Raw genomic sequence first — 25,624 nt, forward strand, 5'->3', positions numbered from 1 at the left:
GTCAGGCACCAATCAAGCTGGTGGTGCCTCATGTTCTGTCACACCTGTGGGATACAGCAATGTGAGTGGCAGATTCAGAAATGTGGGGTCTCTTCATGATGGCTACAGCCATCTGTGATTGTTCAAGATTGGCTCCATTCAGCATAAAGGGTGAGAAGACTACTTCTCAGTGGCTATAGGGCTCCCCTTTCATGCTGATGGGATGGCTCTAGCGCCCTGGAGAGCACGCTGTAGAAATATAATCATCATCAATACATGCATCTTAATTTAAATGTATAAATCTTTACAAGTCATCCAGATAGGAATTTACATGAAGCTGACATTTGTAAGAATTGTGTTCAAGTGTAGCCAGGGCAGCGAGGTCCTCACATCGTTGCATAATAGATGGTGGGTGTTCCTGCTTCCAGGCTCCAAGTGTAAAGCTTTCAAAATCCACTTCTGTTGTCCTGCCATTGATCCCCATGCTGCAGGAATACAGTATAATTTAGAAGCCCATGGACATCTGTAGAAATCAGTAGTTTTGCCAGTACAAATTTGACACTGAAAACAACTTCAGGCCAAAAGAATCTATCAGTGGATATGCCCACATAATTTCCAAACATTGCACCTCTAGAATCTATCTGTACAAGACGGTGCAATCCAATTTTCTGAATCAGTTCTGATCTTCCTTCCTAATCTCTTCTGCATCACAGTGAACCATGGTTTAGCATGATGTGCTCAATCCCATCCTGATCTCAAGCTTGTATGCTCCCCTCTCCCTTTCCAACGTGTCATTGAAGAAAAATTTGGAAGCTTTCACTTCTGTTGTTGGTTAACTGTGGCTTGTTGTTCTATCAGAACCTGACAGACTGTGGTTAATCTTTAACCATGGTTTGTCTGAAACAAGCCAACTTTATAAACTGTGGGCCCAGATATTAGATTTCAGCTGAAAACTAGGAGACTTTTCTTGATGAATGAAAGCAGTTTCCTAGAGGGATGAGTAGGAGGGTGACTCTCCTAGGGGGTCTTTAAGCTGAGGCTGGACAGCAGTTGGGGAAACTCTGCCTCTGGATTTATCCAGAGGTCAGACTAGATTGCCTGCAGGGGTCCCTTCCAACTCTGATTATACCTCAGGTCAATCAGGATTCCGGCCCTACCTCATGATTAGAAACAAGCTTCCAGATATCAGTACTTGTAGGGGAGAGGAGGAGGAAGTGGTGGGAATAATTTAAATGAGGGCATACAGAATGCCATTTGAAGTATAATCCAGTCTGTGGTAGGTCCCGCTGAAACCTTGGTTTTATTTTTGCAGATCGCTCAATGTTACTGGGTTAACATCTGTCTCTACATGTAACATCGTCTTATTTGAACATCTTGAACACCTGAAGAAGGACTCTGTATAGGGCACTTAACCTGATCAAAGAAATATTACTTGTTTGATTTTTGCGAATTTTAATCAGCGGCTTGATTAAATCTGCATAAATCTTGTATATCAATAAAAGTACAGTTATGGAGCAAAGAGCCTCTATTTGTCTTTAGACGATGCATGCCTGTGTTGAGAAGAGGCATTCATTCTTTTCTGTGCACGAGGATGGGCGGGTGCCTCTTCTAAATGCTATCTGCAGCATTCGTAGGTACGTAACAATTTCTTTACCCTTCCCAGAGTGGTCTACATAAAATAAATTGAAGCAAGAATGCCCACTGGCTTACAATCTAAAAAACACAACCCAAGAGGGAGACGAGATGTGGCGGGAAGAGGGGGAAAGCCCAGATTCAGAAACAGTTGTTATAATGACCAACTGGCATAGAAACAGTTCCTGTTGGAGCTGGTATTTTAGCATCACTGATGGAATGAACCCTGCAAATGGGATTGGTAAGTTTTGGTGTTCTGGTCATGTGTGGTTCATATATTGGGGGGAAACACGGCCCCTGTTCTGATTGCTGCTCTTCTGTTTCGTGTCTTGATGTCTTTTGCCTGTATACTTGCATGGACCTTCATATTTTCATAGGAGACCATCTTTCAGTTTTCCCTACCTAAAGGACAAGAGGTATGTGGTTACATAAGGAAGATGGCATTTTGGAGGTGGCACCCCAATTATGGAATGCCCTCCCCTGCAATATTTGCCTTGTGTTCCCTACATTAAAGTCCTGATAGTGCCAAGTGAAGATCTTTTAATTTTCCTAACCCTTCTATATTATAGCCCTTGGAGCATATTACAGTTGTTCCTCAGGTTACAGACGCTTCAGGTTACAGACTCCGCTTACCCAGAAATAGTACCTCGGGTTAAGAACTTTGCTTCAGGATGAGAACAGAAATTGCGCGGCAGTGGGAGGCCCCATTAGCTAAAGTGGTACCTCAGGTTAAGAACAGACCTCCGGAATGAATTAAGTTCTTAACCCGAGGTACCACTGTATTTCTGCTGGGTTCTGAATATGACTAAGATGCTTGTGTTCATCTTTTGGCAAAATACAGTAGTGATCTGATAAAAATAAAATAAAATAACGCCTGCCTTCCACGCTCGCCATTTTTGTGAGGAGAAGAACCTTTTACCCAAGAACTTCTGTGTTCTTGATTACTTCATAATACCCAGCCTTCAAGGAGGATAAAACATGGGGCCATTTTGTGCTCCCAACAACCCTGTGAGGTTGGACAGGTTGAGAGTTCATAACTAGCATAGAGCACCATGGCCAGTTGGGGTCTTGGTACCCTATCCATCCTATCATGCTGGCTTTTTAAAACATTTATTTTATTTATTTCACAGAATTTATAGGACACTCGATTGTAAAAAAAAAAACAAGCAAACTTCTTAAGTGGTTCACAAAAAGAATATAAGATATTTTTATAAACAACTTATTTAAGACATTCAATCAAGGATAAACTAAAAACAAGATTAAAACACATTTCAGCATTCTGTGTGTGTGGATAAGCTTGCCTAAATGAAAATGTTTTCAGCAAGCGCTGAAAAGAGTTCAGTGAAGGCGTCTGCCTGATGTGGATAGGCAGGGAGTTCCAAAGTGTGGGTGCTGCCAGGCTTACAATTTCCTACAGGTATTATATGGCACCTGCAACTCAGCTGTGCAGATTAAAGTGCTTGAGTGGACAAATATATGGGGTAAAGTGATCTCGCAGGTAAACTGGCCACAAGCTGTTAAGGGCACCTTGAGAACACCTTGAGCTTTTAGAACAGCCTTCCCCAGCTGCACTGGCTGGGGCTGATGGGAATTGTAGTTGAAAACATGAGGAGGGCACCCGGTTGGAGAAGCCTGCCTTGCGACTTGTCTGCATGATGAGTTTGTGTGTATGTTTCCACTTTTATTTATTTGCTCTCTTCCTGCCTGTTCTTTATTACTTTCCATCCTCCTTTTCTTCCTTCTCTTCCCCTTGCACAGGCTCCCTCTTAATACTGAGAGGCTTTGTTCTTGTAAAGCGGCCCGTGCAAAATTCCCTTTTCAGAGTCCTTAAAAGAGCTTGTAAGAGTCTCCTGGAGGGTGGCTCTGAGCAAGGAAATCGCTGGCATGGAGGCCAGCGGTTGGTGAATCCGGGGTCCCGTTCTTTCCCATGCTCCTGCCCCTGAGCGCGGCATCTCTCTCTCTGGAAAGCCTCCTGCTTTTCTCTCTCTTAATCCTTCCTTGGCCTTTTTTGTGGTGGTGTTCCTCCCCCCCCCCAACCAATCCTTTTGGAGGCCTTGTTTCCTTAAAATGTGGGGTTCTGTTGTTCTTTTTGGCGTGAACGGGCTTCCACTGCATCTTCGAAAGAGGCTGAGAAAGTTCCTCCAACAGCTGTGAAAAATGGTAGCTTAACTATGAGGAACTCCTGCTGCTCAGATTATTATGGGTGGGGGTTTCTGGGGTGGGGAGGGGGCATAAATAGCTGTGGAGGCTTCAGGGGGCCACTGGATGCCTACCTGCTGCATGTTATATATATTAGAATATTTGCCCTCCTCAAAAAAACCTCCCACAATTAGCATCTGTCTACATTGAACAAGAAAGATTTATTTTTCAATTTGGAAAGTTGTGTGTTTGTTTTCTTTCAGAATAATAGGCAGGTGTACTCTCTGCAACTGAAATAACCATCTATGGCCCTCCAGACCTCTCTATCTGGCCCTTGGAATGCTCCCCTCACCACACCCCTCACCAACCCTGCCTTACACCTTCTTTGAGTGGTTTTGCCTATCTGGACTATGCCCTTGATCTCTGATCATGTACCGTGTTTTTCGCTCTATAAGACGCACCAGACCACAACACCTAGTTTTTGGAGGAGGAAAACAAGAAAAAAAAATCTGAATCTCAGATGCCAGAACAGCAAGAGGGATCGCTGCGCAGTGAAAGCATCAATCCGTCTTGCTGTTCTGGCTTCTGTGATAGCTGCACAGCTTGCATTTGCTCCATAAGACTCACACACATTCGCTCCATAAGACGCACACTTTTTAGGAGGGAAAAAGTGAGTCTTATAGAGCAAAAAATACAGTATGTAGAAAATAGCCTAGTGTACAAAGGTAAAATTTGCATTTATTCTCCCCACCTACTTGGGCCTTTGGCCACGCCCACCACAAGTCTGCAGCCCCTGAAAGGTTGCTGAGGAGGAGATACAGCCCTCAGGTTGAAATGGGTTCTCCACCTCTCTGTGAGACCAATACCAAAACAAAGCAGGAAATCAGTATATAGTGCTGAGTGGGTGAGGCTAGTACCTTCTCTCTCGGATCTCCTTGGTTTTGTTATTTCACGTGACTTCATGAATCTGACACTCCTACAGTCTGCAAAGTGGTGTCATAGAATAGAATCAAAGAACTGTAGAGTTGGAAGGGACCACGAGGGCCATCTAGTGCAGGAATCTTTTGCCCAACGTGGCAAACCCACAACCCTGAGAGTAAGAGTCTTATGCTCTATCTGCTGAGCCATCTGTTTGCTGTTGTCCACCTAAGGCTTTACCACTTTGTTCCACAGCCTGCCTTATTAATGGGCCTATTGGCCACTATGACCAAAGACTGTGGCAGCACGATGTGAACCACAGCTGGATGTGGAGTGGGGTTGCGTTTTAATCTTGCGTAGGAGGAAATTTGTCTGCTTCTTGCTGTTGCCTCCTACCCGCTGCACATGGAATTTTCTTCTCCTTCCCCTGTGTGGGATCAGTAAAGACAACGACCCAGATGTCTTTTTTATTTTTTAAACTCCTCTGTTTCCATCTCTTCTTCTCCCACCCCCCGAGCCTCCACTCCCACTCCCAACCGTTCTTGCTCTGGTAGCCTGATGCAATTTTTGTCAGGCTTTTTGGCCTGTGGCCCATGAGCTACTTCTGTTTTGAGAAGAAACATGTAATGTTAACAATTGGCTTGGCCAGTGCCTTGGGGTCACTATTGAAGATCTTGGCAACATCCGGCCCTCCTTTTCAGAATCACAACTCTCTTTTTTGTGGGGGGTGGGGGCTATACGAGGACTTTAAGCTTAATGCATTCTTCTCCAACCTGGTGCCCTCCAGTTGTTTTGTACTGCAACTCCCAACAGCCACAGTACCTCCCACCATCTGAGATGCTAGAGGGGTAAAGTCTGGGACCCTCCGACGCAAATGCATGCAAGATGACCATATCCGAAAAGCAAGGAGAACACCAACCTCCAACTTTCCAGTGCAAATTTTAGCATCTGGAGTGAAAGAGAGAAACCCTGGTCTCACTCGAGCCCTAAACTACACTTCTCTGATAAATTCTATTTTGATATGTTCAACCTGGAATCTTTTGAGTTTTCTTTTAATTATTATTCCTGCTTACTTCCTGTATCGCCTTACCCCACTTGAGTGCTATAATCTGCAGAATTGACATTGTTACAAGTGTCACATAATACTGATTCAGGACTTGTAAGAAACCAGTATTAGTGTGGTAGAACCTACACTTTGGAACTCTATGCCTACTGACACCACATTTTGTTTAGGCAAGCCTATAGCAATGTGTACAACGCTGGCATGTGTTTTAATCTCTTTTTAGCTTCCTACTGATTTCCATTATCTTTTGAATGTTTTAAAATACCTTTTATTGATCATTTCAGTGTTTGCATTTTTAAAATTTTTTTATTGCAAACCGCTCAGAGGTTTTATTGCAATCGAGCGGCATATAAATTTTGCTAAATACCAAAACATTCGGCCAAAGATTGTCTTCCTCTTCCAACTTCAGCCTGTGTCCTCTTTACTTCGCACTGCTGTCCTGAAGTCCCTGGGGAAAACCAGGCACCTCCACAGAGCTTGCCTGGGCTTGCCGTTTTTGCTCACAGCCTTGCCCTGAAGTGTGAGTTCGGCTTTGGTGTGTTTACCTTTGTTATATGTTCCGTATGCATCTGTGTTTAAAAACCCACATTCCTTGAACATGACTCCCAGGGACACCCAGGAACAAATTTGAGGGGAGGACCCTTCTCCAAGCAAAAGGGTCTCGGAGAATCCATTTTGATCTCTTTTCAGCTGGCACATCACACTTCCTCTCCTCCCTCATCAAAATTGCCTCTCTTTTTAATTTTTCTATATATTTGCCTCTTCAGCTATACACTGAGCCACTCTCTTTGATTAGCGGGGAAATACGATTCGAGACGCTTCAATTATTTATGCCCAATTTGGTTAATTCCCTGAGTGGGCTCTTTTGACGCCAAACTACAAAGTCAGTTAATATTCCCCCCCCCCAAGAAAAAAAAAACCTAAAAGAGCATGTGGAAGGTAGTGTTTCTTCCCTCCCCCTCTTCAATAAATGTTCCCTTTTCTCTCTTTCCCCCTTCCCCAAAACTCAGTTTTACCCCCTGTTGACTTTAAAATCTAGCAAAGTTTGAACATGAGCTCAACAGGGACCTCATCACTATTTTCCAGTCTACATAGCACAAGTTTTGCATAAGATTTTTTTTCCACAGTGATATTCATCAAGCTGATGGGGCGATAATTGTAGGCTTGGCTTTCTTTCTTTTTTTCCTCCTTGTAAATGGAGATGATGATGAATCCCAGCCTTTGGGGGTGGGGGGGGGGGAGGAACACCCAGTGGAATGAAGGGGATTAAAACATGCACACACCTAGAGAGAAAAATATAGACACCTGCTAATCAAGGTGTATTCTTCGGAAAGGTCAGTTGAAATGGCATTTTCTGGTAGTGCCTTATTATCTCTGAGGGAAAGTGAGATACATTCTTAATGTCACAATGTGATGCAAATGACTATGGTTCAAGCATATTAAAGTTTCTCATTAGGATTTAGATTAGCATTTAGGTTAAGTTACGGAAGGCTCAACTGTGACAGTTTCAGAACCCTGGGCAAGTTCTTGCTACAGACAAGGCTGCCATTTTGATTGTTAAGACCCTCTTGGGCACTGTCTCATCCAGGCCGCCAGTAAGAACGCTACCTTCGGCAAGGTGGTGGCCTTACCTGCTTTCAGATTGTACCCTGAGACCAAAATGCTCTGTAGAGTTTCAATAGGTAGCCGACACCGCTGGGTTTTTGGCATCTGTCTGTCTCAAGAGACAATGGAGTGTGCTTCCTGGGGTGAAGTCAAACCACTGTGTTAGCAGCACCAAAATGACCTGTCCCCGGGGTGCAACCCTGGGCAGTATGTATGGAGGCCCTGGGCTGCCCAGACGACAAGACCCACCCTCCACCCCGGCGGTCCAAAGGAAGACAGAGCAATATATTTGGCACCAACCTGGCTGCAGGAGTTGCTTGAAGGAGGCATTCAAGCATCTTAGGGACACCACTCTGGATTTGTGTAGGGTTCCCTCCTTAGCCTTTTCTTCTGAAGATATCCCAGAAGGCAGTTGAGGCTTAGGATGAGTTTTCCTTTTCCTCGTTGACCTTTTCCTTCCCAGGTTGACGAGCACCAGCTGCCCCTCAGTACAGCATAGGCAGAAACTGCCTTCTTGACCATTGGACCCACTATTGGTCTTATCTGCTCAAGCCAGTCTTCGCATGCAGGGGAAGTCTGTAATTCACCAAGAGTTGGAGACCCATTGGCTATAATCACATGTCTCTTAGTCACTGTGGACAATGGGTCTTGTAGTCCAACATCATCTGGGGACTCAAAACTGCCTCCCAATCCTATTCTCCAATTTTATCAGCTTGGTAAGAACTAGGTTCTCTATAGGTGTGGGTTTTGGAACCTCAGGTCTAAATGCCAAATACAACCCTCCAGGTCCCTCTGTCTGGCCTTCAGGACTCTCCCCAGGTCACACCTAAATGCTGAATAAGGGTTTTAGGGTGGGGTGGGGGAGGAGATTTGAGTCAGATCTGGGGATGCCTGGTTTACTTTAAACCAGGATGGCCCAACTTTTCATACCAAGAGGGCCGCAAGAGTACTTTGACATGGAACTCGAGGGCTGCACACTGCCTTGTTGCATGGCGGGCAGGAACGAGCCTTCCTAAAGATGGCTAAGTGACATGCTGGGCTTTGGCAAGGAGGCATGGGGCTCTGGCAGGGTCTGGACTTAATGGTCAGGGGTCCCTTTACCTTTTTAAAGCCCTCCTTCCCAAAGCTGGGAAAGCACTAACTAGGCTTTGAGAAGGAGGACCCTGTCAGAGCCTTCACAACTCCTTCCCAAAGCCCAGCACGCTTACCTGGCTTTGGGAAGGTGGGGGCCACTTGTGTTGGACCACCCTGCCTTAAACCCTTTCCTTCTAGCTTCCTTCATTTCTCACTCTCTGCCTTCTTTTCTTCCTCCTCCTCCTCCCCTCTGTTCTGCTATGGCATTGTGGCTCTAAATATGCCTACAAGACTTGCGGTAAATTCATTCCCATCTAATATTAGTCTGCCTGGATTCCCCCCCCCCTTTATTTTTGGCAGAGGATGTTAATTAGCCTAAAGTGATCCAGAGGACTGGCTGTGCCTTTGCCTATTTTGATTTGCAGCTGATTTTATTGTGTCTGTGTTTGTGTATGTCTGTCTGTCGGGTGGGGCTGGGGGTGCAGAGACATAAAGAAGCAGAGTTGGGGGGGGGGTGTTGCCTGAGCCTTGTTCTTTCCCACCAGCCTTGAGGGATTTTTGAGCTGCTTGACATTTTCCTTTCTTTGTGGATGTCTATTGCAACCGTTTGGCACCCTGCATTAGGTCCAAGCTAGTGGAGAGAACTCAACTATCTTAAAAGATCAAAGATGCCCTGGTCAAAAAAAAAAAAAATTCCTTCCAGTAGCACCTTAAAGACCAACTAAGTTAGTTCTTGGTATGAGCTTTCGTGTGCATGCACACTTCTTCAGATACACTGAAACAGAAGTTTCCAGACCCTTCTATATAGTGAGAAGGTGGGGAGGGGTATTACTCAGAAGGGTGGTGGGAATGGGTGATTGGCAGATAGCTGTGATGAGCCTGTTGACGACTCTTAACGACTGCAATAGGTCTTACAGGAAAAAGCAAGGGGTGAGAAGGTGAAAAATGGCTTTGTCATGTATAATGAGATAAGAATCCAATGTCTTTGTTCAGACCAGGACTCTCCATGGTTTTAAGTTTGGTGATAAGTTGCAATTCAGCAGCTTCTCTTTCCAGTCTATTTCTGAAATTCCTTTGTAGTAAAACAGCTACTTTGAGATCTTGTATAGAATGTCCTGGGAGATTGAAGTGTTCTCCTGCTGGTTTCTCTGTCTTGTGATTCCTGATGTCAGATTTATGTCCGTTTATTCTTTGGCGTAAGGTTTGGCCTGTTTGTCCAATATAGAGAGCTGAAGAACACCACCCTTCTGAGTAATACCCCTCCCCACCTTCTCACTATATAGAAGGGTCTGGATACTTCTGTTTCAGTGTATCTGAAGAAGTGTGCATGCACACGAAAGCTCATACCAAGAACTAACTTAGTTGGTCTTTAAGGTGCTACTGGAAGGATTTTTTTTTTTTTTTTACTATGGCAGACCAACACGGCTACCTATCTGTAACTGGAAAGATGCCCTGGTTAGCTGCTGGTAGCTCACATGGGTATCCTATAGAAAGGTGCCCTTACAACTTGGCAGGGCCTGGGGCAGTGGGGCACTGTCTCACCTACCTCGGTCTGACCTCAGCCAGAAACCCACCTGCCTGCTTTCTTACTTGCAACCTGTCCAGGGTATGGTCCTGGCTGTCAGTGTCATCCTCCGTAGTCTAAGTTTTGCCCCTTGAAGAAGTCTGCAGATAAGAGGATGGAGGCATAACTAATGTGAGTTTGCTCTGCCAACCATTGGCCCTGGCTGATTGGTCTCCCCACCTTTCACCCAACACTGTTTATACTGACTTGGGACCATTTGTCTATCTAGTTAGGTATTTGCTTTTCGTTTTTAAATTAATTTATTAACAAGCAGCAGCAACAAAAGTTGCAAGCATAACAAAAAGAAAAGAAACAAGAGAGTCAGAAATGTAAACCACAAAGGTTCACAGGCTGGAGGGACAAAAAGCACAAAGAACCCAGAGCAGCTCCAAAGGGATGATAAGTATTAACTCTTACCAAGGTTCCCTAGTTCAGTACACTGGCTGGCAGCGGCTCTTCGGGGTTTCAGACAAAGGGCACCCACAGCTCTGGCAGTGTGGGGGGGAAGGGGCTTAAAGAGAAGATGCAAACGAATCAGTAGTGTGTTTTGCTGACAAACACGGGTGCTCTGAGCAAACCTAAACGGGGGCGTCTGGTTGGAAGCTATTAAAGGGAGCATCAAGGGGTCAATTTCTGGTGTGGATGGAGTTGTGCAAGTCAACTGGAGCTGTAAACAGCCGACTTGGGATCTGTGTTCAGTCTGAAAACATAAGATGGCCGTGAGCAAGTGCATGCTGCTCTTAGATTTTGCAGGATTATTGTAGGGTTGTCTGCTTGCCCCTGCATGGTAGTTTCATACAGATGGAATGTGTATGGTGGTTTCTGTTGGTTGCTCTTGGTTTTCCCCCTGTATTTTAAAGAATTACACAGGAAGCTGCCTAACGTGAGCCAGTGTCACTGGTCCATCTAGCTCAGCATTGGCTGCACTGACTGGCAGCAGCCCTCTGTGGTTTCAGGCATGAGCGATTTCCCAGCTCTGCTTGGAGATCCTCGGGATTGAACCCTGGGGCCTTTTTCACCGCTATGCCATGACCATTCTTATGAGTGTGCTCTGCACACACATCCCTGACTGCAACCCTGGAGAGCTGCTGCCAGTCAGAGTAGACAACACTGAGCTTGTATTCTGTGTAAAACAGTTTCCTATGTCCCATTCTCTTCTGTTTTCAAAATAAAGTTTCTGCTGCTTATAGTAATAGAGGGAAAAACCACATGATCGAGCGTGTCTGTGTGTGGGGAGAACTCCCTAATGGTAGAAATGCTAATGATTTATTTTTCAGAGAGAGCCGAAGGGGGCAAAGGAGTTTTAAGCTGAGTTTTAAATTAGTCCCCCAGCCATTTTTCCTCCTCCCAAGCAAACGGCAAACAGGTTCCTTAATCTATTTCTCATGCTCTCTTCTCTCTTTCTGTCTCCTTTTGTTTTTGCTGGTGCTGAATTTCTTTCCCTTTTTTTTATAAAGCGGCTGAGCGGGATCTCATTACAGGCAACACGATATAGTTTAACTGGAGCGCCTAGTGCCCTACATCTTCAAAGCGGGGAAGTTGGGAGAAAATGACCCAAGAAACATCCAAAGCGATTAATAAAGCTCTGCAGACTGTATCTTGGCAAGATCATAAACACTGCGGAGGAAACAGCGGGCAGTTCTTGTGGGTGGGTGGGAAGGCGCGCTGGCGCTTTGCTTCTAGTGAGATCATTTGATTTAATTTCAGCCCTTCATCTGCTGGAACCAGTTTGGCTTTTGTTTTCTTTTCTTTTGTTTTTAAACACAGAACCTGTGCAGCAGACAGGTACTCAAAAGGAGCTGCATCAGCTAATGAAGGTAGAGGTTTTTTTCCCCTCCTGAGGTGGGGGGGCGGTTCCCCCCTGCCCAGTGCTCTGGCCCTCAGGGTTACAACCACTGCTATGGACATGGTTAGATCTGTTTATTTCAGTACATCTCTCCTGTTGCATTGTAAATAGAACTTAGTTTGATGCAACCCTCAATTTATTCTAACATGGTATATGCTATTCATGGGGGATCAGTGCCTACTATCCACAATGACTATATTCTTCTCGACTAGGTGGGTCACTGGCCTGATCCAGCAGGAAGCTGCTTATATAGGAGCTGGGGAAAGTCCTGTGACCTCATCAGATCTACCCCTCTCTTCTCTGCCTCCTCTGATGCTCCCTCTATTTATTAATATTTTAGCAGTTAATTTTTGGGCCAGAGCTACATTGTACCACCTGCTGGGCTCGCCCTGGTTAAATCCAGGATTGTAAAACCTTGACTAATTAGCCATGGTTAGCGTTCAGCTGGGCGCACAGGTATTGCTAAATGTATTTAAAGCCCAGGTTTGCAAACCGGCTCTTCAGCTCAAGAACCATGGTTAGCACTGAGTTCAGTGCCCATGTTGCAAAGCTGTTTACTATCTCTCAGGGTTAAGTCAGCAGGCACCGTTAACCTCAGCACTACGGAGCTGATCCTCCAAGATCCTCAATCTCTTGGCTGTTATTTCATGAAGTACAAATAGTTCTCTCCCTAGTTACCTTTTGGCAGGTAGTGAAGTGGTAGTGGCATACCTCTCTGCAAACCACAGTATTTAATATGCTCTCTTTTGAGCCCTGCTACATAATCCCAGATATGCAGGGACAGTTGGAAACCTCTGACAGAAAAGGCCTGCCGTAAGGTTCGGCTTAATATTTCTGTGACAACTTTATATCTGTGAGAGATAAAGAATCACCAGCCTGTGTTTAGCTCAGTGTTTGTATCCTTCTTGCAAATTGAAAAAAATAATAATACTCGTCTTTGGCAACCCCCTTCCCTCCCCATAATCTGATTTCTGTAGTTTAACACTGTAGTTTAACTAACACTGTAGTTCTTCACACTTTCATGATTAAGCCCCGTGCTTCAAAAACTGGATTCCTATATACCCCCACTGTGACCCTAATAAGCCACCTGCCTACCTGCTCATGTAAGTAGCCTTGCAGGGGAAAGGCATCTGTCTTGCATGCAGAAGGGCCCCAGGGTTTGACCCCCAGTATCTCCAGGAAGGGCTGGGAAAGACTTCCCGAATCTCTGAAGAGCTGCTGCCAGTTAGTGTAGACATTACTGAACTTGATAGACCAATGGCCTAACTCAGTGGTTCCCAGTTAGGGGTCCGGGGACCCCTGGGGCTCCATGGCACCATCCACTGTCAGGGACTTACTTATCTTGCACAGCGAAAGCCTTCCACGGATCATCCATCCTCTGCTCATAACCAGGGCCTGCTTGCTGGCAGGGAAAAATTTGGGAAAGAGTTGCTGGATGGCAAGTGAGCTAGGATTGGGCACAAACCTCTGGCACAGTTTCTTAGGGCTCTTGCGATATGTAAGCTCCATATAAGGTCTACCCTTTGAGTAGTGTTGGTTTTTTAAAATCAAAACAGAAGACACAACATATACATGCAGTTTATTCTATCTCATTTTCTGAACTACTGCTATCATTTTTCATTTCTTCTTGCTCTTCCTCTTTGTCATTTTTCTCATGGACTTCTAAAAAACGGCTTTGGGGAAAAAACATTTTTCCAGTTTTCCCCCAGGCCTTTCTATCTCTATTTGAGGACAGCCGGGGCAAAGCATAAGGCAATTTTTTGCATGCCAGGCCCAGAGGTAACTAACATCCAGTTACTGAATAGTATGTTGCACTAAGGCTCAAACTCTGTTTGAAAGGAAAAGGAGTGTGTGTTTTTTTAATTGAACTGGTTATTATATATTATAAACCACATGATGGTAAGAGCTTTCTAAATATACAACAGAAATATTAAAATAATTGATAAAACACAGCTAAAAGCAGGTATTTAAAAGTATTCAAAAGATGATTAAATCCAGCAGTGGTTAAAAAGAAGTAAATCACATGCAGTTTCTACGTGTTCAGATGGGCTGGCTCTAATGAAAATGTTTTGAGCAGTTGCCGGAAAGAGTACAGTGAGAACACCTGCCTGGTGTCAGTTGGCAAGGAGCTCCAAAGTGTGGGTGCTGGAAGGCCTGGGGGGAAAAATGGAAAAATTGGGGGGGACGACGACAGGTTTTTTTCAGTTTTTTTCCAAAGCCTCCCCCCCCCGAAAAAAATGGGGGGGGGAAATAGTGTGTGGAATATTCAAACTATATCAAACTAATTTTTTTTCATTTTTTTCTGGAAAAAAACGGCTTTGGGTGGGGAGGAAGGGAAAAAAACTGGGTTTTTCCAGTTTTTTTTTTAGGCCTTCCCATCTCTACTCAGCAGTATATTGCTGGTGTTACCAACATTACAGAATTCCAGCTGTTTTCTGCTCAGTCTTCACCAATACGTTATCAAGCCCCGACCAAGCCTTCACCTATGTCTTGAAGGTGCAAGATCCATCAGTTAGAACCACATGCTGTAAAGTTTTGCTAAAATGTACCATCTCAGATTGCAAGTAAGGAATAGCATGTTTGAATACTCTCTCATATAAAAAATCCTTCTGCATATAGAACACTTGCAAGTTAGGGACACAATTGCTTTTTATTTATTTATTCAGTTGTAGTGGAGCAGTGAATACAAGTTTTTCCTACTGTCCTGGGATTGGAAATTTGTGGTAATATCACAAATTTTATGCCCTGTTTTTCAGTGTGCCTAAAATCCCTTGCTTATTAGAGGACAGGTAACTACCATAGAGTTATCTAAATTTTCAAAAGTAGGGGGTCCGTGGCTTGGCTTTTGAAAAATAGGGGGTCCTCAGTAATGAGCTAATTGGGAACCACTGGCCTAACTCATTTTCCTATGTCCCTGAGTCTGATTAATGGTTGCTCTGTTTATTCTTGGCATAGATTTCCCTTTTTGTTATGAAATTATCCCTGCCTCTCTCCAAGCCCTTCCCCCCCTATTTCTCCCCCCTCCCTCTCCCATAGTGTGTCTGGCTTCTTATATTTAAATATCTCCTGATCTCTTTATGTATGAAGAGGGGATGCCCAGACCTGTGTCCAGAGGCAATATAGCATTCCGCTCATAGCTGGGGAATGCATGTTTCGGGAAAAGACGGCGCTCAGCGCATGAGGGCCTGATTTCTGCAAAGGAGGGTGAGGTAGGAAGAGAGAATATGGATGTTTCTGGGTGTTCCTGCCCAAGCCACCATTGGAGCAAAGGCACAGCTCACTTGGCACAAGTGGCATGGACTGGCACATACCTGCCAAATGTCTGGAGGAGGGGAAACTTTGCAGAGTGTGCACGAGGCTGCGCCAGGAAATTTTGGGTTGGCTTAACGTAACATCAGAAGAGCCCTGCAGGGAGGATCTAGTCAAAAGGCCAGATCTAGTCTAGCTTCCTGTTCTCACCTTGGCCAACCAGATGCCTCAACGGGAAGCCTGCAAGGACGACACAAAACACTACCGCACTTTCCCCTCCTGCAGGTTCCAGCAATTGTAGTACCTTGGGTTAAGTACTTAACTCATTCTGGAGGTCCGTTCTTAACCTGAAACTGTACTTAACCTGAAGCACCACTTTAGCTAATGGGGCCTCCCGCTGCTGCCGTTCCCCAGAGCACGATTTCTGTTCTCATCCTGAAGCAAAGTTCTTAACCCAAGGTACTATTTCTGGGTTAGCGGAGTCTGTAACCTGAAGCGTATGTAACCCGAGGTACCAATGTATTCTGCCTCTGAAGCATAGCGGGGGGACTTTTTCAGCCTGAAAAAGAAGAAGAAGAGTTTGGATTTGATATCCCGCCTTTCACTCCCTTTAAGGAGTCTCAAAGCGGCTAACATTCTCCTTTCCCTTCCTCCCCCACAACAAACACTCTGTAGGTGAGTGGGGCTGAGAGACTTCAAAGAAGTGTGACTGGCCCAAGGTCACCCAGCAGCTGCATGTGGAGGAGCGGGGAAGCGAACCCAGTTCACCAGATTACAAGTCCACCGCTCTTAACCACTATACCACACTGGCTCTCAGTGGCCTGAGGGCCATATTCCCTTGGGAACAACCTCCTGGGGGCCGTATGCCGGGGTGGGCGGGGCCAGAGGCAAAAACGAGTGGAGCAATGAACATGATGTTTACATTTGTACTGTAGGCTGGTTTCTAGATTCTCACCTCCCCCTTCCCATCCTGTATCCTCCATCCAGGCAAGCGAGAGGCTTTGTGGGAGTTGAAGGACACATTCCAGCAGAAAGAAACACTCCAGGAGGGAGTGCAAAGGAAGGCCAGTGAGCAGAGCAGGGGTTGTGGCCTGTGGAGAGTTTCAGGGGCCTGAGAGAAAAGCCTGGAGGGCCACATTTGACCCCTGAGCCCCACAAAGAATCTGGAGAACTGTAGCAGGGACAGATTTCAGTAAAAATTCACAATAATTCATTACCTGTATATTTAACCATATTGTTGGCATTCGTCTGCCTCGAGAGACAATGGAGTGCGCCTCCGGGGGTGAATTCCAACTGCCGCATTAGCAGCACTGCAGTTGCCTGCCTCAGGGCAGAAATCCAGGCAGTGTGTATGTAGGTCCTGGGCTGCCCAGACAAAAATATCTCCCGTTCGGCTTCCCTGGTGTGGCTGAAAGCAAAGCAGAGCAATACGTTTGGCCCTAGCTTGACTGCAGGAGTTGCCAGAAGTAGACATTCAAGGTGCTATCTTAGGGACTCTGCTCCAGACTTGTGTAGGGTTTACTCCTGAGCCTTTTCTTCTCTTTTCAGGTCTTTAGCCAAGCCCCTTCTGGCAGGCAAATAAATTTGGCAACTGTTGTTACCCACCCCTGTAGGAAGGTAAACTGTAATTGTGATAGGTGAGCAGGAATAATACTAGCACAAGGTAGTATGCTTTTCTTTTTGTGAGGAAGGGGCCATTGTAATGCTTGGGGGTTTCCTGCATAACCTGCAGGAGTTATGCATTAGAGCTCCTATTATTGTTAGAGATTGCGGGATTTTCCAAGCAGCTTCAGAGACGAGAGGGGCTGCCAAGATCCTAGATCCCTTTTCTTGGAGAAGTGGATGCAACTCTAGGCTGATTCCAGGCATATCAAGGCTGATTTGCAGGGTGGGGAGGTTTCAGCTGAGGACACGCCTGGGTGGTTGTGCTTCAGACTTCTACATTGCAATTATTATTTATCAATTGCTTTATTTGATTTCTTAGCAGTCCTGTGCCCTAAAGGCCCCAACTGCCCTATACATCTAAAGCACATTTAAATCACTTTAAAACAGTCATGGTTTTCCCCAAAGAATCCTGGGAAACTATTATTTTCTAATAATAATAATAATAATAATAATAATAATAATAATAATAATAATAATACATTTTTATTTGTATCCCGCCCTCCCCTGCCGGAGCTGGGCTCAGAGCGGCTAACATCATATTAATAACACAATATGCATAAAAACAAGCAATCAATTGATTAAAATGCATCACAAATAAATTAAAATTAAACTCAACAAATGGCAGTCCTCAGGTTACCATCTGTTTCCATATAATATATATAATATATAAGGGGTCCTGAGACTTGTTAGGAGATACCTTATTCCCTTCACAGAGCCACAGTTCCCAAAGTTCCCTGGTTGGAGGGATTGTAAGCAACTACCGCCATCTTAGCAAAGTACAGTTCCCAGGATTCTTTGAGGGAAGCCATGGCTTTTTAAAGTGGCATGGTTCTGCTTTAAATGGGTAGTGTGGATGGGGTGGGGGTGGGGGCTGTGTTTGGGACTGAAGCGTACAGTCCCCTGCCCATGCACTAAATCTTCAATTTAAGGAATTTGAAAATACAGTGCTTTAATTCCCCCCCCCCACAAGAATAGTGTGTGTCCAAAAATGCGTATGCATATGTATTTCATAAAGGTCAAAGTGGAGAGGCACCGCTATCCAAATACTGTTGAACCCCCAACTCTCTTTGTCCCAGCCAGCATGGCCAGTGGTCCAGGATGATGGGAGTTGTAGTCCAGAATATATCTGGAAGGAGCTATGTTGTGGGAGGCTGCACTACACTAACACTCCCTGCACAGAGAAAATAAGTGTGTCAGGGAGAGAGCTTTCAACATAGTGCTTTATCTGTGTGTGTAATTTATATTGTACAAACAAATGCAAATATTGCAGTGTGTGGAGTGTTGCAGTTCAGGGTTCTATTTCCCCTCAAGCCCTGGTTTTCTGCTCCCAAACTCATTCCATGGCCACTGAGCACACCCACTCTATTTTCGGCTGCTTTTTTGGGGGGAGGGGGTTCTTTCTCCTCTCCACTTGGTTTTTTTCTCCCTTTAAATAGATTCTTGTACTGGAAATGTTAGAGTTTTCCCCAAGCTTACTGAAACATCGTAAGTTGTGTATGCACCAGACATTTACAAATCAGGGAAGGATAACAGATCTGTTTGTTTGTTTGTTTGCTTATTAAATTTGGTGTCCCACCCTTTCTTCAGAGTGGCAAACATCAACACAGACTGTTTACAATTAAAAAAATTACAGAAATAATACTTAAAATATTCAAAAGCAATGAAAACCGCTTAGTTTTGTTTTTAGGACATCAACAGGAAGGCAGAAGTTAAAGTCTGTTTTAAGCACGTGACTTTCCCCAAAGAATATTTAGAACTGTAGTTTACCCCCCCCCCCGAGTTATAGTTCCCAGCACCCTTAACAAACTACAGTTTATAAAATCCTTGGGTGGGTGGGGGCAATGTGCTTTCCATATATGATGGTTGTACACAGCCTAGGCTACATAAGGAATGGCGCTCACAACCTGAACATTGGAAATACTAAGGAACAATGAGTCTGTTCCCTGAAAGGGTGTGACCTAGACACAAATTACCACCAGTGGGAGCTAGGCCTAGCGCAGCTGTGGGGAACATTTGGCCCTTCGTATGCTGCAGGACGGGACACAGGTGGCGCTGTGGGTTAAAGCCTCAGCACCTAGGACTTGCTGATCGAAAGGTCGGCGGTTCGAATCCCTGCTGCGGGGTGCGCTCTCGCTGCTCGGTCCCAGCGCCTGCTAACCTAGCAGTTCGAAAGCACCTCCGGGTGCAAGTAGATAAATAGGGACCGCTTACCAGCGGGAAGGTAAACGGCGTTTCCGTGTGCAGCTCTGGCTCGCCAGAGCGGCAATGTCACACTGGCCATGTGACCCGGAAGTGTCTCCGGACAGCGCTGGCCCCTGGCCTCTTAAGTGAGATGGGCGCACAACCCCAGAGTCTGTCAAGACTGGCCCGTACGGGCAGGGGTACCTTTACCTTTACCTATGCTGCAGGACTACATCTCCCATCATCCCTCACCTTGGGAGTTGTTGTTCAGATGTATGCCCATCTAGAGCTCCTTGGAGGAAAGGTGGAACATGAAACAAACAAATTTTCTCTTCCACAAGTGGCCAAGCATCTTGACAGACCAGATTTGATCCATCTTGCATCCTTCCTTTTTTAGACTTCATAAATACAAGTAGCTGAGACTTAGTTCATTCTCTCTCTCTTCCTTCCTTCCCTAAAGGGCCCTTGAAACCTCTCCCTCTTTCTCCCAGCGGGAGCTCCTTTCTTTAACCTGTTCTGGCATGCGCTGTGGGTCAGGTGGATTAACTGAGGTAGAAAGTCTGCCAGGCTGGAATGCCAGCTATGTAACTCTTCTGAGTTAGATAGTAACAGGAGTCTTTGTGTTTCTCAAGAAATGGGTGGCCTCTTGTGCTTGGGGGTGGAAGGCAGTTTTTGTCTGTGTGTGTGTGTGTGTGTGTGTGTGTGTGTGTGTGTGTAGAGCTCGGATACAATCAGGCACCAAGGAACCAAGGAAAGAAGTTAAGGACCTCCCATTCTTCCCCTCACCCTCTTTTCCTTTAGAAACATGCATGTTGCTCCGTTTCATTTTTCTCTTGCTTCTTCCTCTGCTAACCGACAGGTTTAGCGGTTACTTTTACTCTCTTTTGGTGGTGCACAGGTCTCTCTTCTGTATCCAATCTTCCTGCACATCCTGCTGGACTAGATGGGCCATTGGCTTTTCTCGTGCTATTATGCTCCATAGTTAAATCATGCTCAAGGCAGCTTACAACATCAGACAATTGACATCATAAACATTGGATTAAAATGTCTCAACAGGTATACACTAAAATTAAACAAAATTAATTGGCTGATCCAGCAGGCTCCTTTTCTGTTCTCATGCAATCTCAGCAACCAGATCTATCAGCAAAGCCACTGGAACATTGTAACAATAGCAGTCTACCAATTTAAATTCTTGACTCCCAACAAAAACTCGGAAACAGTAGCCCACCCTGATAGTCTCTAGGCCTCCTAGGTATCAGGTCCTCCAGGGCCCAGGTGGACCTAGGCCAGCCAAGCAGGGAACAGGTCTTGCAGGACTCACTGCAAAGGTGGTCCCTGCTCACCTCAAAGATGGCTTACCCTGCATGGAAAGAAGCCACTTCGTCTTCACTCCATCCCGGTTCTTTAGGGCTCTCATTGGGAGGCTGCCTAAATTGGGACCTGTGCTTGGGTTTAAATAGGCCTGTGAATCGGAGGTTCTGCACCCAGGCTTATTATCAAAACAGTTTTCTGTGTGATCTCTGGTTGGGTGAAATCATTCATGGGGTTAATTCAAGAAGGAGGAAGTCACAGCAGCCAGGGTGGTGGTGGGGGAACATGACAGGGAGGTGGGAAGAGTAGCTAAGGAGAATGATGGAGCCACTCAGCCTTAAAAGAGGTGAATCTTAACCCAAATCTGTGTATGTGTGTTTGGGGTGGGGGCCAAAATCTCTGCTCTGTGAACAGTGCAAAATCAAAACGACCGAATGTTTTAGCAAACATCCCAATCTTGCTTGTGGGCTCTTCAAATCCTGGAGCCAGGCCCCACAGTTGATTGGCACATGTTTTGAATTGAATTTGGTTCTGCAAATTAACATCTGCCTCCTTTGTATAATTGACAGTGTTTAATTTTTCTGGCCGGGCAGGAATGTTTGCCTTCTTTACAGTTTTGTGACTTTACAATCAGTGGAGATCCCCATTGTAAAACAAATCCCTTATAAGCAAATAAATCAAAGCTTGAGCACCCCCGGCCCTCTGCTATGTCGTCGCTGCTCCTAAATTGCTTGGAGAGGAAAAGCAGGCTTGTTCAATTATTATTTTTTTAAAAGTTTTAATCTCTTTGTTGAAAGAGAGGCCAATCATTTTCCCATTTACACCTGGGCTGAGTCGCACCCAGCACAGAGCAACATTGTTCTGTACAGGAAACGAAAAGGATGAAACTTTTAAAATCCTATTAAGAATAATCCAAAACTCTGCTCCCCTCCACCAAATCTGGTCTTATTACTTGACTCTGTCTGGCTTTTGTACCTCTTGCATTGTCAATTTGTCACATTTGAGAGTTTGAAATCATATCTCCACTGCAACACAGTTATTGTCTTAAGAGGCAATTCATCTGTTTTGCTTTTGAAACCAGAGGCTTTAACAATGAAATTTTAAAAAAGGGCTGTCTTCAGTGAAGTTATATGCAGAGTAGACATAGTGGCATTAATGTACATGAGGAAGGTAGCAATCTCAACTCTGCTTACCTGAGAGTAATTTGCATTGGCTGCTCAACCAGCCTTTGTCTCTGGCCCTGCCTACCCTTGGCATGCGGCCCTTGGAATCTTGCTCGAAAGGGAATGTGGCCCTTGGTGTTCATAAAGTCCCACAACACTGCTGTATCTGGTTAAACAACTATAGTGGGAGAGAGAAAGAGGAAGACAATGTGTATTTTATATTCATAGGATTTCCAGCTGCAAAGGATGGTGTGGAGCTGTCATGACTTTAAAAGGCCATTGGGCAAATTCATGGAAGATAAGGCCCCAGGTTCAATCCCTGCCATCTCCATTTTATAATTACTATTATTATTATTAATTACCTGCCCATCACTCTAAGGTTCCAGGGCAGGTTAGAGCAAATTAAGTGCAATGTTAAAAGCAATTTAAAACAGCAGGTGTTCTCTCAGGTGTTTGGGGCGTGGGCTGTTTAGGGCATTAAACACTAACATGAGTGGGCACCTTGAAGTGGGCCCAGAAACAGGGGTTATACGAACTCTAAATGGAAGGGCAGCAGATGACAGGAAAGGCCGCTCTCTCTCTGCCTGACACTCTAGAGTGCTGCTGCGAGTCATAGTACAGTGGTACCTTGGGTTAAGTACTTAATTCGTTCCGGAGGTCCGTTCTCAACCTGAAACTGTTCTTAACCTGAAGCACCACTTTAGCTAATGGGGCCTCCTGCTGCACCGCCGGAGCACGATTTCTGTTCTCATCCTGAAGCAAAGTTCTTAACAGGAAGCACTATTTCTGGGTTAGCGGAGTCTGTAACCTGAAGCGTATGTAACCTGAGGTACCACTGTAGATAGTACAGGACTCCGTGGGCCAGTGGCCTGACTCTGAACAAGTCGGCTTCCTAGCATCTGATACCTCTATCTGCACTAGCGGCAACAAAACATGTCTCTCCTGTATTGGTCTGTACAGCCACCACAGGCGCTGCAACCTTCCAATGGTTTGACTTCACCCCCAAAAGGCGCACTCCTCCATTGTCTGCCGAGAAAGAAGGATGCCCTGTCTGGCTTTTGGGGTGCATCGCTCAATACTAAACCCACCACTCCTTCTTTTTCACATCCTTCTCAAGTCCTTTTTCCTGGCTGGATTGCATCCTGGAATGTATTTGCCTGAATGGAAGTGTGTGTGTGTGTGTGTGTGTGTGTGTTGGTAAATTTCTGTCTTGCGCGGCTGGTATGTAACCTGGTATATACCAAGGTAAGAATCATGTCTGCTGCTCCACCCACCTCTGCCTCTTGCCCCACCCACCACTGGCATGCGCCTCTGGTGATGATCTCAAGACTTAACAGAGATGCCTTTCACAGGGGATTAGGCAAATTAATGGAGAGGTTGATCAAGGGCTATTAGTCATGACAGCAAAATGGAACTACCCCAAGTTTTAAGAGGTAGCGTATCCTCAGGTATACTAGCTGTGTAATGGCAAATACTGGGAACAGGTAAATACTGCCTATCTTATTTTGTGAGGTGTCTTGAACTGTTAGAGACAAAAACCGAGTACTTTCTAACATTTCTGATTATTCAAGAATATCTTTATATAAAATAATTGCTGATGAATTTAACTGGTGTTTTTTAAGAGCGGTAGAATTGGAAATGGCAGCCAGAACATTTTTTTTTTTTTTAGGTCACAGACCTCAAATATCTACCTGAATATAAGTTATATTGAGATTAAGAGAACGGACCTGGAAAGTCTCATGTACAGATATTTGCTCAGACTGACACTGTTTTTTGTAAGTCGCTTTGGGCCACTTTTGTTAGGAAAGTGCTTAATAAATATGGATGATGATAATAATAATAATAATAATAATAATAATAATAATAATAATAATAATATACATTAATAATAAATGCTGTATTCACAGCCTCTTTTTGGGCCTCTTGTGGGAATATCTGGTCAGCTACTCTGGGAAACTAGATGGATCTTTGGCCTGATCCAGCAGACCTTGTCTGATGTTCTTTGTGAGTTGTCCACCACCTTTAACCCAGAGGGCTTTGGGGCCTGTGTGTGAATGTGCTCTCATCTCCACCAGAACAATGCCAGATTGCAGGAATGTGATAAGGCTAGAGAGGAAATCGCCCATATCATGGGGAAAATACCACCCACAGAGTGTGCTAGGAAGAAAAACCAGCAGGGTGATGTTGGTTGGGATAAGGTGAAGATCATGGGAGAGGTCTGCAGGAACTTCCTCTGGGTGTTTCCGGCAAGAGTGGAAGCCATCTGTGGACCCTCTGCCCTTGTTGGTGGTAAACAAAACAAAACTTTTCCCACGGATCTGACGATAGTTTCCCCACTGTTTAAATAGGATGTTCCCTATTGAGCAGCTTGCTTTGTCTCCTTCCCATCCTCTCTCTTTTTGAAGTTGCTGTTGGGAGGATGGAAATCTTCCGTGTTGCTGCATCCATTCCATGTGTTTGCCAGTCCTGTCTGCTTTTAAAAATGGTCCATCTGGCTCTCAGTCATGCCCACACTGACTGGCAGCAGCTGTCTAGGATTGCAGGCAGGGCGTGTTCCAATCTGACTTGCAGATGATTGAGCCGAGGACCTTTTTGCATGCAAAGCAGATGCTCCACCACTAACGCCCCTCCTTACAATCCAGAAATTTCATTATGTTATATGTTTTCTACCCCCAGTTCTCCCGCCAATCCATTCTCTTGGGTGAGGGGAGCACGATTCTGTTTTCTCTGCACCACACATCATTTTATAAAGCTCTCTCCTTTCCCCACTCTTAGTGATCTTTAACCACAAAGGCCCAAATATTTTACCCCATTTCTTCACACAGGAGTTGCTGCAGCAGCACCCCACTCCCCAGATCATTTTTCTTGCCCCCTCACCCACCTTTTCCAGATCCAAGGTACCCTTTTTGAGAGGTGGCGGCTGGAAGTGCACCCAAATGTGGCTTTACTGTAGAGTTATACATAAAGACATGACTATACCAGCTCTCTTTATTTTCAGCCCCTTTCCTAATAATCCATATAGAATGCATTTTTACTCACACCCGCCTACCTGCCACTGCCAAGACAAGGGGCTCTTTACAAGTCTGGCCCAAAAGACAGAAAGAAGGGATGACAGGAATGTCTTTTGTCATTTCAGAGAGATGGAAATTTCAGCCGCTAGCCTCAAAAGGCAGCTTGCCGTGTGCCTTTCGAAAGCTGCTTGTCTCAGTGTTGCTATTCAAATCGATTGTTGGTTTTGATATGGGCCACTACAATTTTTGTTGTGTTCCACTTTTTCCGTTGCGCCGGCTTTTCCTTGGAGAAGAAAAGTGGGGATATAAATACGGTATGAAATGATGAACTGTTAGGAGCCCCAGCTTGTTAAAACTTGAAACCCCTGAATTCAAAAATGTCCAGGAAATTGCACTGCAGCGCAAAATCTGGGCAACGGCATACCAGGATGGTGTCATTTGTGTGGGCCCAGCCTGGTGCCCATTGCTACGATGATTGAGCCAGTATCGGTGGCCATTCATGGCTGGTGCCAGACTTGGGTGGGTCCTTGAAGCAGTGCTGTTGATGGGCCTTCATACAGCACCCCCAAACCAGGGGGAGCTGTGGTCTTACCTGGGCTATAGACCAGGTGTAGTGGTTAAGAGCAGTGGACTCGTAATCTGGTGAACTGGGTTCGCGTCTCCGCTCCTCCACATGCAGCTGCTGGGTGACCTTGGGCTAGTCACATTTCTCTGAAGTCCCTCAGCCCCACTCACCTCACAGAGTGTTTGTTGTGGGGGAGGAAGGGAAAGGAGAATGTTAGCTGCTTTGAGACTCCTTTGGGTAGTGGTAAAGTGGGATATCAAATCCAAACTCTTCTTCATCTCATCAATACATGTCATGCATCTGTAGGACAGGGCATGGCATTTTGGGAAACTTAAAATGGCGGGCAGCCAGAACTCATCAGTAGGGTAGCCGTACAGGGCTGGTGCCAGATTTGGGCGAGCCCTTGAATCAGCATCCAGAGGCCTGGTGTGGAGTTCAGAGAATGGTAGCATGACCAGGTCTGGCCAGTGAGGGGCCCTCTTAAGCTCCTGGGGTCACCAGCAAGTGCCCCACCTTGCTTACCTCTGGTGCCAGACCTGCAGTCTTATCCCAGCTGTTCAGAAAACGGGGGCAGTACAGCTGGGGGAGAGGCGCCTGGGTCTGTGAGGGGGTGGGGTGGGGAATGTGTGTGTGTTTGCACATACAACTTGCAGGGCCTT

At 45.4% G+C, this 25,624-nt stretch overlaps 1 protein-coding gene and 1 long non-coding RNA gene across 6 annotated transcripts in view; one reads left to right on the top strand and one right to left on the bottom strand.

Annotated features, from left to right (window-relative positions):
- The window catches only part of AGRN (agrin), a 238,252-nt gene that overhangs the window by 16,949 nt on the left and 195,679 nt on the right, over positions 1-25,624 (top strand). The window lies entirely within an intron of this gene.
- On the bottom strand, positions 1,296-16,347 carry LOC309377059. The gene is made up of 3 exons (XR_014171416.1): positions 16,287-16,347; positions 9,985-10,075; positions 1,296-2,013 (listed from the first exon to the last, which is right to left on the bottom strand). It is a non-coding gene; the product is annotated as an uncharacterized lncRNA (long non-coding RNA).

The sequence above is a fragment of the Podarcis melisellensis genome, assembly GCF_964234715.1.
Source record: "Podarcis melisellensis genome assembly, chromosome: 8".
NCBI lineage: Eukaryota > Metazoa > Chordata > Lepidosauria > Squamata > Lacertidae > Podarcis > Podarcis melisellensis.